Source organism: Rattus norvegicus, chromosome 18 (assembly GCF_021556685.1).
Source record: "Rattus norvegicus strain SHRSP/BbbUtx chromosome 18, alternate assembly SHRSP_T2T, whole genome shotgun sequence".
In the NCBI taxonomy this organism is placed as follows: Eukaryota; Metazoa; Chordata; class Mammalia; order Rodentia; family Muridae; genus Rattus; species Rattus norvegicus.
The window spans coordinates 71,195,295-71,209,514 of record NC_141551.1 but is presented as its reverse complement, the minus strand read 5'-3'; the positions used below and the strand labels follow the sequence as shown (position 1 = coordinate 71,209,514).

Here is a 14,220-nt window from a genome sequence, read left to right as displayed (position 1 = left end):
GTGGTCAACGTTCATTGTCCATGGATTCCATAGTGCAAGCTTGCCCGCTCGCTAAAACTTGCTGTAATGGGAAACACCTGTGATGTCTTGACACCCCGCCATTGGCAGACATGGGATAGTAGATAATTTGAGGTGTGTGCCACACGGGATCCCAGGCAACGTCACACAATGCGCCATCCTACCATCCTTATTTTGCCTCTTATCCCCACCATGGTTTGCCTAGTGCCGTGCTTTTCGCCCTTGCGTGCTTTTGCTAGTGATTTTGCTGTTTGAGTGACTCCTGGGTGAAGAGCGGGAGGTATGTGCGGTGACCCTAAGTTCAACTTCCTTTCTTGGGTTAGAAAAGGAGATAGTGGGCAGCAAGAGCACAGATCTGTTTCATCATCCCCAGGATCCCAAGTTTTAAGAAAGCTGTGATGTGCCCTATGGAGAGACCAAGCATTTAAAAATCTTCATGCAGGCAGGCCTTAGTCCTACAGTGAGTCCAGCGTGAGCAGGCCAATGGCATATATTTAGTAATCAGTCTATAGGAGACTGAGGAGATGGGTAAGAATACTGCCAGCTCTCTCAGAGACATGGATTCGATTCCCAATACCCACCTGGCGGCTTACAACCTCCTTGTAGCTCCAATCCCTGGGGATCTGAGTCCCTCTTCTGGCTTCCACAGGCGGGGCATGCATGAGGCTCACAGACATATATGCAGGCAAAAACGCCTATACACACGAGAATAAATGATAAAATGTAAAAATAAGCAGTCTATAAACAGAAGTGCACACATAAAGGGAGATCGCACATTGATGAGTTGGTGAAAATGTAGACAGAGGAGTAGTCACTTAGTGTTTGCTAATTCTGGAAAGTAGCCTCCTGAACCACAAGAATGAGCTGTGCTTGCTCTTTAAAACAGGGTAGAAATACCAAGGGTGAAAGGATGTGTAGGGGGCCGTGGGACTTTAGGCCTAGTGTTCACGCGTTGGTAGCGATGGGACTGGGAGGAAAGGAGTGGGCACTTCCTACCCCGGCTGTCACTGGCTTGGTTTCGCTGCTTCATTTGTGCCGTCCTGGGATGACGCTGTCACCAAAGCCCTCGTAGACAGCTCAGCCCCATAGTGACTGTCATTGCCATCCTCTTGTCAGGAGCTGGGGGACTGTGAGACAGATCCATGCTCGCATTGCCCACGGTTTCTCTTTCTATCTCAGCAAGGAAATTGCCCTCATTAAGTCTCTTCTAAAGATAGATAAGAAAATGGGCCAGGCAGACCCCCGCCTGGCAGGCAGCCCTGTCAGATTGGGAGCAAAATGAGTCAAATAGGAATTATTTTTAGGATGTCTCCTCCTCCCTCACGCCCACCCCCAGGCGGGCTCTCTTGGAAAGAAGAGCAGCTCATTGCTTTGAGCCACATGTCCGGGTCCTCACGGTCCTTGTTAGATTTGAAACGGAGCCCCCAGGCTGAGAACAAGCCATGACGTGCCACACCATCCTCTGTAGAGTGCTGATGCCTCACCCGTGCACCTGGTCCCCACGAAGGCTGGGCACAACAGTGTGCCTCCCTGGATCCCTTTTCTACCGCTCTCCTCTGGTGTGCGCTCCAAGCTCAGGGGCCACTCCCAGCTTCACGCTTTACATGAATACAGACCCTCTCCTATGGAGGGACCAGTGTGTCCCTAGCTCAGAACTCACAACCATATAGGGGCCAAACAGACACAAGAGCTGGGCTGCCATACATCTGGCAGGCTCACTGGGAAAATGAGCAGTGCACATCTCCCAGGACTGTGTCCACAACTATGATGGTTGATATACGCTCAGCCCAGGGAGTGGCACTATTAGAAAGTATGGTCCTGTTGGAGTAGGTGTGTCACTGTGGGCATGGGCTCAAGACCCTCACCCTAGCTGCCTGGAAGTCAATCTTCCACTAGCAGCCTTCAGATGTAGATGTAGAACCCTCAGCTCCTCCTGCACCATGCCTGCCTGGATGCTGCCATGTTCCTGCCTTGATGATTAAGGACAGAACTTCTGGCCCTGTAAGCCATCCCCTGTTAAATGTTGTCCGTATAAGAGTTGCCTTGGTCATGGTGTCTGATCACAGCAGTAAAACCCCCTAACTAAGACAACTGAGTAGCTGGCCATTCCTTTTTTTCCACCATTCTTACCCACTTTTCCCAGCTGTCTGAGTTCATTCGGACCTTGCAAGTTCTAAAGAGCAAAGCAGGGATACCCAGGACCAAGAAAGGCAACTAAGGAGAGGTTAGAGGGCATGCCTTGTGGCCTGGGGACAAGAGGGCTATTGACCAGGAAACTAGCCATAGACTAATGCAGCTCCAAGTGCCTGTGGCTGGGACAGGGCACAGAGGAACCTAGGAACTGGTCACCAAGTTGTTTTAACGACTCCACCTCAGATGCCTTGGCCATTCATCCTCTGAAGGAGTGGGCACTTATATACTGGCTCACAAGCACCAGCTTCAGTTCCTCCTCCTCCACATAAGGCTCAAGTAACCAAGCTTTGGTCAACCAAATCTCCGAGTCTCCCATGAGGGAAGGTGTGCACAGTGCTAGCCAAGCCCTTGGTCTGGCTCACTTAATTTTTAAATCCAGCTCATCTTTCTCCAAATAGGGGTCTTAGGTGGGGAGGAAGGAGGGCAGAGACACTCGCTGAATTTATTCTTTTTGTTCCCATGGTCAGGGAGGCCATTAGAGTCTATGTTGGGGCAGGTGCTCAGGAAGACCAAGTAATTACTGGACCCTCAGAAAACATGTGTTCCTCTTCCTCCCATCATTAACTCTGAGAACCCTTCCTTCCACTGGGTGTGGAGGGGAAGGATGCTGAAGAAGGGGCTCTGAAGTCTGGTTCAGGGCCCTTGTTTTAGGTTTTAGGAGCCTAGTTTGTCTGCTCTGAAGTATGACTGTGACTCTAGCTCTCAAAGGGTTCATGCTACCGATAAAAGCAGAGTCCTCGAGCAAGATGGCGGCTGTTGCGGTGCTGGAGTCGAAGCGGACCGGGAATTGGAGGAGCTTTTAGAAAGTGCTCTTGATGATTTTGATAAAGCCAAACCCTCCCCAGCACCCTCTCCTACCATCTCGGCCCCCGATGCTTCAGGGCCCCAGAAGAGATCGCCAGGAGACACTGCCAAAGATGCTCTCTTTGCCTCCCAAGAGAAATTTTTCCAGGAACTGTTCGACAGTGAGCTGGCTTCCCAAGCCACCGCAGAGTTTGAGAAGGCAATGAAGGAGCTGGCTGAGGAAGAGCCCCATCTGGTGGAGCAGTTCCAGAAGCTCTCAGAGGCAGCTGGGAGAGTGGGCAGCGATGCAAGTTCTCAACAAGAATTTACTTCTTGCCTAAAGGAGACATTAAGTGGGCTAGCCAAAAATGCCACTGACCTTCAGAACGCAGGCATGTCTGAAGAAGAACTGACGAAAGCCATGGAAGGGCTGGGCATGGATGAAGGAGACGGGGAAGGGAACATTCTCCCCATCATGCAGAGCCTCATGCAGAACCTCTTGTCTAAGGATGTATTGTATCCATCCCTGAAGGAGATCACCGAAAAGTATCCAGAATGGCTACAGAGTCACCAGGAGTCTATTCCCCCAGAGCAGTTTGAGAAGTATCAGCAGCAGCACAGTGTCATGGGCAAAATCTGCGAGCAGTTCGAGGCAGAGACGCCCACAGACAGCGAGGCTACTCACAGGGCTCGCTTTGAGGCGGTACTCGATCTTATGCAGCAGTTACAGGACTTGGGCCACCCTCCGAAAGAGCTGGCTGGGGAGATGCCTCCTGGCCTCAACTTTGACCTGGATGCCCTCAATCTATCGGGCCCACCAGGTGCTAATGGCGAACAGTGTCTGATCATGTGAAACACAACACGGTTTCCTCCCTGAGTCCCAGCCATGGGGAACATCTGGAATCAACAGAGTCACTGGGAACTGAGGCAGGAGTATCATCCGTGGGAGCTGCTGCCCCACACTCTCTACATCCCATTCAAGACTGTGCCATACCAGCTGAGGACCTGTTGTAGGCCTTTTCTATGAGCCCTACTCCATTATGGTGTCTGCTGTTAGAAACGGACCAATTATTTGCTAGGTGAAGGAAGGCATCCCTTGTGGGGCATTTTACTTCTTCCCACTCTCCAAAATAATGTTACATGTGGTGGTACTCATGTTCCCCTTGATTCCCAGGGACTTTGTGCCTTGTTTCTACTCCCTCCCTTGTGTCTGGGAGCAAGAGCTAAGTCCTAAGACTGCTCTTCTCTTAGGCAGGGCCTCTGGGAATGAGGAGAAAGTAGCCTGGGTGGGGCTGGAGGCTTGTCACAGTATCTGCTAGCCTTCTTTTGGAATTCTCCGAAGGGAAAGGAATTTTGCACTTAGCAGGTTGAAAGCAAAGCCTTGGGCATTTCCTGTCCTTAGGTGCTGTGCCCTAATTCCCCTTTCCTCCTGAGAGCTCAAGTTGATACCCTGGTTCTTTCTACAACTCCATGATTTAGGGGACCCCCGCTCTTGACTTTGCTTTGCCCCATGACTATCCTTACCTCCTCTCTTTAGAGTCTTATTTATTCCGCTCTTTTTAACTAGGGCTGTGATGGATGGAGGCTAATCTTGTTTCCTTTCATCTAGTACCTGGACCATTCTCACTAGACCCTTCTCTGCCTCTTTGGCCAACACATACTTGTGGTGTCAGATCTGGTACATGAATGGCCATTCTACCCAGATAGATTTTGGTTTATTTAAGACATCAGATTCCCTAGAATCCTTGGTTCAGGAAGGCGCTTGGGAAAGGGGTGTAGCCAGATTCTTTTTTTTCCTGCAAGCCCCATGGGGCAGTGTCCAATAAATATTCTGACGAGCGTGTGGGCTGTTTTTCATCCAGGTCTATTCTACTCTTCCTCAGTTTGTGTAGGCTGCTAGGGAAGAGTGAGAGATGTCAGAAGAGTTGTGTGTGGTGGTGATGTTAGGTCTGCCATGACCCAGCCCTCCCGCTCAGGTTGCACTTTCAGCAAAAGAATACTGTCTTCATCTCCTTGGTACTTCAGTCTTAACTCTTTACAAGATAATTGATGCTAATGATATATTGTTAACATGTTTTCTAAATTACCTAACTTTGAATTGAGCTGCCTTTTCACAGTGGGGTTAAGGACCATGGTTGCCATGTAGTTTATGGATATTCTTTTTAGGTCACCTAGCTGTCCTGGTTCACCTGGAAAATAATGTTTTAAAAATATATTTTTTATTTATTTAAAAAAAAAAAAAAAAAACAGAGTCCTCCCCTGATCTATTCATTCGCCATAGGATGAAAAAGACAGAACGGAGAACATTATGGAAGCTGGCCCAGGCTCTCAGGAAAAATCTTTCCAGAAAGTTCTAGACAAGCAGGACATGCCTCTCTATCTAGTCCAGATCTGTATGCTGGCACCCAGCCAACCTGAGCTATGCCGTCATGTTCCTTGCATCTGGCTTATAAGTTCAGACACCACAGAGGAGCGTCCTATTTACAGAGGTGCCAGGCTGCACATCTGCGGGTTCTACGGGGGTGGCAGGCTGTGGATCCACTGGATCTAAAGGGGTGGCAGGCTGTGAATTCACAGGCACTAAAGGAACACCAGGCAATAGATTCACCAGTTCTGAGGGAGTAAAGATCATAGATTATGAAGATGTACCAGTCTGGAGATCACTGGTACAGAGGGAGTAGCAGGCTGTTCATCTGCTCATTCTGTGGGTCTTTCTGCTGGATCCTGAGATGCGCCCGACCCACCCTCAACCCAGGCCAGAAGCCACTCAGCAACTCCATGAGCAGTTCCAAGGCTCGCAATATTGAGAGAATGTTTGAGCCTTAAACAAATATTAGTTCATATACTCTCCTCAACGTCCCAAGGAAGGGCACGCTATTTTTATTTCCATTTTTCAGATGAAGAAAATAACACGTAGAGGGAAATGAAGCAGCTGGGAGGCCTGGCTTCAGAACCTGTGCTTCTAATCAGGGCTCTGATCTGAATCTTCCCTTCACTCCCCCACCCCTTTCCCGAGACCCTCGCTGCGTTTGTCCATAGACCCAATTAACTCGTAGTAGTCGCAGGCCATTCGAGGCTCCGTGGTCTTGTAAGGATGGGGCTTCCTTTTTCACACAGACACAGAGAGGGGCTACTCCGCCTCATGCCGAAGAAGGGATGAATGAAAAGACCTCACCCAAACCCACCAGACTGTCTACTCGGCCACAGCACTGGGCCAGCCCTGCCCTCCCTCCACTGAGTAAATCCATGAGTGGACATGTGTCGGAAGTTCTTGTAGTAGAGCATAGATTTCTTTCCAGGTTATGGCCCAACCCAGTAAGAAGCCCAAGAGAAGGCAACATGAGTTACAAGAAAATGGGCGTCCCTGAAGAGAAGGCTTCCTCCAGCTGCCCTCTGCCCCTAATCAGGAGGCCCAGACCAAGGCATACGGAGCATTCCCCCCACAAGGTTCTGTCGCAGTGACCAGAGCACAGGTTTTAAAAATACCAAGGAGCCTTCCTGACTGGGTCAGCATTTACCCTGAGCTCTGGGAGTTATTTCTGAATCTTCCCAGTAACTTAATTTTAGCCACTTATTCCAACGCATGTGTTTTAGGGATGCCAAGGTAGCCTCTGTTATGGTTTGGAGTATTTTGGGAGGGCCTGGTTTCCAGAAGTGATGCAGGGGCTCAATCAGGCAAGACACCAGCAAACAGAAATAAAGTAACTCAGGAGAGCAAGTCCCTAGAGGTGACGCCTCTATGGAGTATGCATGGGAGAAGATGGGGGAAAGGTCAGCAGGGCGCCACGAGTAGCTGCTCGGACTCTCTGGACTCTACGCACCTACAGAGCTCTTCCCCAGGGAACGAGCAAAATAAAGCTACCCAGGTTCTCCAAGTAGACTTGGACGGACACAAAATGGCCCAGCACCAGAGTTGCCCAACCCAAGCCAATGGCAGACTCCTTAGACCCTCCTTATGAGTGGTCAGACATGGGTTCTCCAGCCATCCGTGGGAAGTGTGAACACCCTCGTAGTCAGTATATTAATGATGAACTGTCTTTGGAAGAGTCACTAAAGTTCATTACTTCTTCCCTCCCGTGCGAGGGACTGAACCTAAGGCTTCCCATGGGCTAGCCAGCACTGAGCTACGGCCTCAGCCCTCTTCTCACTAGGCAGGGTCTCATTAACTTGCTTGGGCTCTGCTCACTCTGCACTCTGAGCAGGCCTGGAGTTTTAGGTCTGGCTTGTTCATAAGCTTCTGGCCTTCAGAAGCCCTCTTGGTGCCTCTTACCAGAACCCCAGGGCCTGCTCCAACTACCTGCTGCGTTCCTCCCTGCGTATCCTTGGTTCTCCTTGCCTGCCTTCTCACATCCTGTCTTCACTCACCAGGCCCCAATCTTTTCTTAGTTCCTTAAGGAGGCCTGGTTTGATTCTCTTCCTGTGCTGGCTGGACCCTTGCTGGGACTTTGTGAACAGACACCATGACCAAGGCAACTCGTATAAGGACAACATTTAATCGGGGCTGGCTTACAGGCTCAGAGGTTCAATCCATTATCATCAAGGCAGGAACATGGCAGCGTCCAGGCAGGCATGGTGCAGGAGGAGCTGAGAGTTCTACATCTTCATCTGAAAGCCACTAGGAGAAGACTGTCTTCCAGGCAGCTAGGAGGAGGGTCTTAAAGCCCACTCCCACAGTGACACACTTCCTCCAACAAGGCCACATCTCCTAATAGTGCCACTCCCTGGACCAAGCATATTCAAACCACCACACCAGGCTTCCTCTGCTGGACCATCCATTGTCCTCACTCTTCAGCCTCTGCTCTGCCCTATGCTGGTGCTTACCATGACATCAGTCTATTCCCAGGTGAGCCAGGCCTGAGAACCCAGTGATGGGCAGGAAGCCTGAGAGCCTACAGGACCCTTACCAGCTGTGTCCCAGAGAACAGCCCCCAGCTTCCTCATTCACCTCTCTTGAAGACACCATTACATCAGGAGGACAAATAATTGAATGTCAGAAAGGAAAACATGTAAAGACTGGGGTAGGGGGGAGGTGGTTTTAGAAACAAAACAGATAAGATGGGGCTGGTGGCCTGAGTGGTCACCACAAGCACATTGGTGGTTCGGCGTGCTGACGAAGGGACCGCTGAACCTCTAGACTCTGAGCAGGAAACCTGATGCCTTTGAACCTGGTTTGCAGCCAGGGCACAGAGAGGCAAGGCAGGGACCCTAGAGGGATAGGCAGTGACATACTTGCCTGCTGTTGCTGATGTTGGAAATGCTCAGGCAGGGGTGGAGTCAGGTCATTAGGTCCCCTCTGTTAGAACCACATGGGCCAGAACCTTTTCAAATCCCTCATCCCATGACCCTTCCTTAAAGCATCAGGGAAATCTCAGACCCTCCCTCCTGGCCAATCCTGGTATATTTTGGCTTTGTGACCTGATTGTAAGCAATTGGGGACAGTCATCCCACCACCTTGTGATGTGAAAGGGAATGTACTAATCCCCTTCTACTGCAGCAGCTCCCTGAGGTGCGCGCCCCTCCCCCCACTCACTGCCCACATCCTCTGTCTTGGGAAGTGAGTATCATTGGTTAATAAGGTCTTAATAGATCACCCAGGCAGATCTTTGACTTTTCACTAACACCTTCAGTGGCCACCCAGAGTTAAGAGACTGATCGAGTTGCAACACATCGATGAGACCATCCATCCCATGAGTGGGGGTTCTCTGGTACCGGGGTGGGGGTGAGAGGGGACATTGGTTGAGAGGAGGATTTTCAGTTTGTAAATACTGAAAAAAACATTGAACTTGAAGCAAACACATTTTGCCTGTACCTCCATTGTCTGGGAGCCACACGGAGTGAGCCTCTGCTGGGCCCACATTCCAGCCACAGTCATAGGTGGTCTCATGAGGGTACTGAGCTGTCTGGACTCCGTTCCAGCCCTGTTGCTAGATGACTAGCCTCAAGGCAAAGATTTGCCCCTTTGAAGTGGTATGTCTCCTGTCAAATAGCCCATCTCCTTTGTAGGTGGACTTTGCAGTGCAAATCAGGCAGTGCCTAGAAAGCAGCTTCCAGTATCAAGAGCTACATGATCTTGAGAACCTTGTGTTTGTCCTCATATTGTACCTACATCTGTATTTGTAGGTATGCACTTGCTCCCCCCACCCGTGTGTGTGTGTGTGTGTGTGTGTGTGTGTGTGTGTGTGTGTGTGTGTGTGTCTGTCTGTGGCTGTTTCAGGGACCCTGCTAATCAGCATCGCTATATAGTTTGCTGAAAATAAAACAAAGGGCCAGGGGCTGGAGAGATGGCTCAGTGGTTAAGAGCACTGACTGCTCTTCCAGAGATCTCGAGTTCAATTCCCAGCAACCACATGGTGGCTCACAACCATCTGTAATGGGATCTGATGCCCTCTCCTGGTGTGTCTGGAGACAGTGACAGTGCACTCATATACATAAAATAAATAAATAAATATTTTCTTTAAGAAAACCAAAGGGTCAGAATGAATATTTATGTTGGGTATCTATTGCCGCATATCAAAATAATTCCCAAAATGTAGGACCAATTTCAGAGGGCCAGAAACCCAAAGTAGCCCACCAAGATGCTCTGGCTCAGAGACTCTTGCTTGGTATTGGAGTCCAGCTATCAGCCAGGGATACAGTTGTTGGGGGTGTGGACGTCTACTTCCTGGTTTACCAGGTTATTGGCACACCTCATCTCCTCCATAGCTCCGGGTTACAAGGCAGGCCTCTTCACACACATGTTCATGGCATGCTCCTGGCCTCAGTTAACTCCCAGAGAATGACCCAAGGACAGAGCAGATGGACAGACAGGCAATCAGATGCCAGCATGGAGGCTGCAGTGTTCTATTCTTTTAAGACCCGTCTTAAAGACGACATGCTATCACTCCTGCCATCACCCGTTGGCCAGACAAATCCTCTGTGGCACAAAGGGAAGTGCCCAGGGTGTGGCTGTCCAGAGGTGAAAGCCATCCAGAAGGCTGACTACTACAGTCCACCTGCCTCCCTCAGTGGCTCATCCCTCCTCCATACAGAATCCACCTGCCCCTCCCTCCGTTACTAGCTGGTGACGTCATCAGCTCAGAGTTCAGCTCCCTTCCGTAGAGGTCACCTGCAGCATACACGAGACTCTCTGAGTGTAGTTCTTTGCATTTGGTTCTTTCTAGATCTGTGGGTCTCTGGTCTAAAAGGACAAGCATAGCTGTGCTCTTACATATACTCATACCCAGTATATAACTTCAGGACAGACACAGGGTCACTGGGACAGACATGGGGTCCCTGCCGGAAACACCCATTCAAGAAGGGGAAGCATAAGCTGGAGAGATGGCTCGGTGGTTAGGAGCACTGTCTGCTCTTCCAGAGGTTCTGAGTTCAATTCCCAGCAACCACAGGGTGGCCCTCAACCATCTGTCATGGGATCTGATGCCCTCTTTTGATGTGTCTGAAGACAGTGACAGTGTAGTCATAAAAATAAAATAAATAACTTAATTCTTTTTAAAAAAAAGAAGGGTAGCATTTGTCTATAGAAGGGGGAGCACACAAGTCATTTGTCTATAGCTCTTCTGCAGTTCAGCTAGGGAGATGCTGGCAGTTCCTCCCTCAGGTAGAGTCCTGTTTGTCCCTGTCAGGAGTTGCTGGCTGTACGTGTCTTTGGCTCCACCTCTGCCATGGAGGTCTCACATGGAGACCACTCATACTATCCCAGCCAGGATCAGTATTATAAGATGGAGATTTCTCAAGTGATGGCAGTCAGTGATCAGTGAGTATGCTCGGCTCCCAGTCCTACTGCCCAGTCACGCCCCCGTGTCTACAGGACGGCATGTCTTTGCAATTGAGTTGTTTTCTCAGGTTGCTTTCTGTCTGTAGAACTTGGAGTCCAATGTCTTCTTTTCATGCTGTAGTCTCTGGCACTTCTGGTCCCACTGTTATGGTTCTTTCGAAAACAAGGTTGGCCTTCCATGAAGCCTGGTGTTTTCCACACCACTGGAAAAGCTCACCTTCAAGTCACTCAAAGATTTTTCTCCTCTGTGATCTTCAGCAGAGAGATTGCCCTCTGGCTTCTTGGAGCTCTGGTAGGAGGTTGGGAAGATCGGAGAGTGACCTTTGAGGGTAGGTATGGTACCTCTGTTTCGCTGAGCTGTGCTGGGCCATGCCACCTTCGATCTTCCCTAGATCTTGACGAAGTCCCAGCCTCCAGTCTTTGGACTATGCTTTCCCTAGTGTGCTGGCTTCTGATCTTTACCCAGAAGTCATTCCCTAATTTTAGTATCATCTGCCATCTGGTTAAGTCTAGGACTCTTCAGAACTAGCATGTTCTGGTTCCTTGTGTGTGTGTGTGTGTGTGTGTGTGTGTGTGTGTGTGTGTGTGACACAGTCCTTCTTTTAACTTGTCTAGCTCCTCTCCCAGCTTGCGCTACTCAGCAAGAAGGAACCAGACATCTTTAACACTCGGGCTGGAAATGTTGAGGCAAGGTCACGCACCACTGTGGATACCAATACTTCCCCCCGACCTCAGCATAGCATCTCCAATGCTTCCCATAAGATCCCCTCCTGTGGTCTCTGTAAGCCTGTCACTGCCCATGAATCCTCACAGTGGTTTATCCTAAAGTCACGTTTCTCCACAGAGCCTTAGCTCTTCATAAACATGCACCTTGAGACCCTCATCCCCGCCTACTACCCAGGCCTGAGGCATCCCCACATTTGAGATTTCGCTGCTGCAGAATCCCTAGGCACAAGGGCTACATTGGTCATCTCATGCTGTGTAATAAATTAGCCCAAGAATTAGAATTCTCACCCCACAGCTTCTGGGGGTCAGGGATCCAGAACACCAAAGCTGAGTTCCTTTGGCTCAAGGTCTCTTGTGACACTACAGGCAAGCTGTCAGCCAGACCTTCTACTCGCAAGCTCTCTGATGTGATGTTGGCAGGCCTGCTCCCCACTGGCTTTAGGCTGCAGGCTTCATTTCTTTGCAATTGGGCCGCTCTACAGGATGTTCATGCTCAGGGGAGAAGGAGAAGAGGAGAAAGGAGGGGGAAAAGATAGGAGAAATGAAGAGAGGGAAGGAACAGAAGGAAGGGAGGGAGGAAGGGAGGGAGGGACAGAGACAGTTGTGGCAGAGAGGAGATAAAGGAATGGGGAAGTGGAAAATACCTGGTCTCTTACAAGCCACTCTTCTGCTGTGGAAAACAGCCTGCCTGTCACCCCTTCTGCCATATTGTATTAGCCACACAGAACTAGTCTATGGAGTTGAGGAAGGGACCAAGCAAGCCAGGCATGGTGATACAGAGCTGTACCCCAACTGTGGTGGTTTGAATAGGGAAGGCCCACGAAGATTCATGTGTCTGAATGTTTGGTCCATGGGGAGTGACACTATCAGGAGGTGTGGCCTTTGGAAGTATGTCACTGTGGAGGCGGGCTTTGAGGTCTCCTATGCCCCAAGCTACGCCCACTGTGGCATAGTCTCCTACTGCTGCCTGTAGATCAAGATGAGGAAGTCTTGCCTCCTCCAGCACCATGTCCGCCTGCACGCTGTCATACTTCCCACCATGATGATAATAAGGTAAACCTCGGAAACTGTAAGCCAGCCCTAAAGAGTCGCCATGGTCATGGGGTCTCTTCCCAGCTATGGAACCCTCACTAAGGCACAACACTGAGGAGAAAGAAGCAGTGATGGGAGAGTGTCACATGTTTGTCAGCCTGGGAAACAAGAGACTGTTTCAAAGTGTTGGGACTGAAGAGACACTCAGTGGTTTGGAGCACGTGTTTCTGAGTTTAGTTCCCAGCAGCCAAGTCAAGTGGCTCACAACTGCCTGTAACTCCGGCTCCAGGAATTCCAACAGTTCTTCTGAGTACTGACACATTACACACACACACACACGTACATACACACGCGTGTGTGTACATGTGTGTACGCGTGTACGTGTGTGTGCATGCATTGTGTGTGCATGCATGTGTGCATACATATGTGCATGCCTATGTATGTGTGTATGTGGCAGAAGTATGTGTGTACCTGTGTGCATACACATGCTTAAAATCAATTGCGTAGATGCAGGAGTGAAGAGACGTTCTTATCTACTTAAATTCCCTGATCGTGCCCTGCCCACTTCCATTTTAAATGTGAAGCTTCACCAGAAGCTTGGAGTGGGTTGAAGTTTTTGTATTTACCTCCTTCAACTTCCAATCTTTCTAGGACTACCCTTCTTAGCCAGTGCCCTGTCCTGTACCCACCATCCTTCCCATCCTGGCTCTCTTCTACATATCTGCAGTGGAGCATGACTTAAGTGCCTGCTCCCTGGAGAAGGCTTGGAGCAGGAAGATCTTGTTCCTCGGAGCCTTAGAACAAACTTGTCCCCCAGGGGAGCCAGGTGGGGGGGAGGGGTTCCAGGAAAAGGGAACTTCCCAAGCTGTGAGCACGTGCACTAACACAGGTACACACGTACTAATACCACATACATACACACACACACACACACACACACACACACACACAGAGAGGCATGCACACACACGCACATGCCACACACACTCATACATATACCACACATACACACACATACACATAGATACATACATACACACATACACACACACATACACACAAGTGCACACACTCAACACATAAACTCTAGAATCTCAACAATTACAACAGGCTTCCCTTTTCATTGGAAGCATACCAAAACACCAGAATCTGCCAGAAACTGGTAGAGAAGGCTTCCATTGGTAGATGGGAAATATAAAAATATTCGCAGTACAATGATGATGTCTTGCCCAGTCTCTCTCAGAGCGCCCTGAAGTGGATCCAGGAGGCAAGCACAGTAAGTGCCTACATCCTCACTGTACAAGCGGGGGTGTGTAAGACTCAGGAAGGCTGGGCAGCTAACTAGAGACCTGCAGAGCTGAGTGTCTCAGGTCTCGGAATGGACACACTTCCTTCCATAGAGGCCCTGGAAAGTCGGTCCTGTATAGGGGACATTCTCTTTACTCACGGATGAGGTCAGCAGACCCTTCAGCATGGGAGAAGCACCAGGGACATTCTGAAGTCTAGAGAGCGTACATGCACACGCACACACGCACAAACACACACATACATGCATGCACACACATGCACACACACATGCACACACACATGCACACACATGCACACACATACACACACACTCACACACATGCACATGCATGCACACACATGCACACACACATGCACACATACACACACTCACACGCACGTGCACA

The 14,220-nt window shown here is 49.8% G+C and overlaps 1 protein-coding gene and 1 pseudogene across 19 annotated transcripts in view; both read left to right on the top strand.

Moving 5' to 3' along the window:
• Ctif (cap binding complex dependent translation initiation factor) overlaps window positions 1-14,220 on the top strand; it is a 271,222-nt gene that overhangs the window by 143,488 nt on the left and 113,514 nt on the right.
• On the top strand, window positions 2,671-4,833 carry LOC102548286 (peroxisomal biogenesis factor 19-like; annotated as a pseudogene).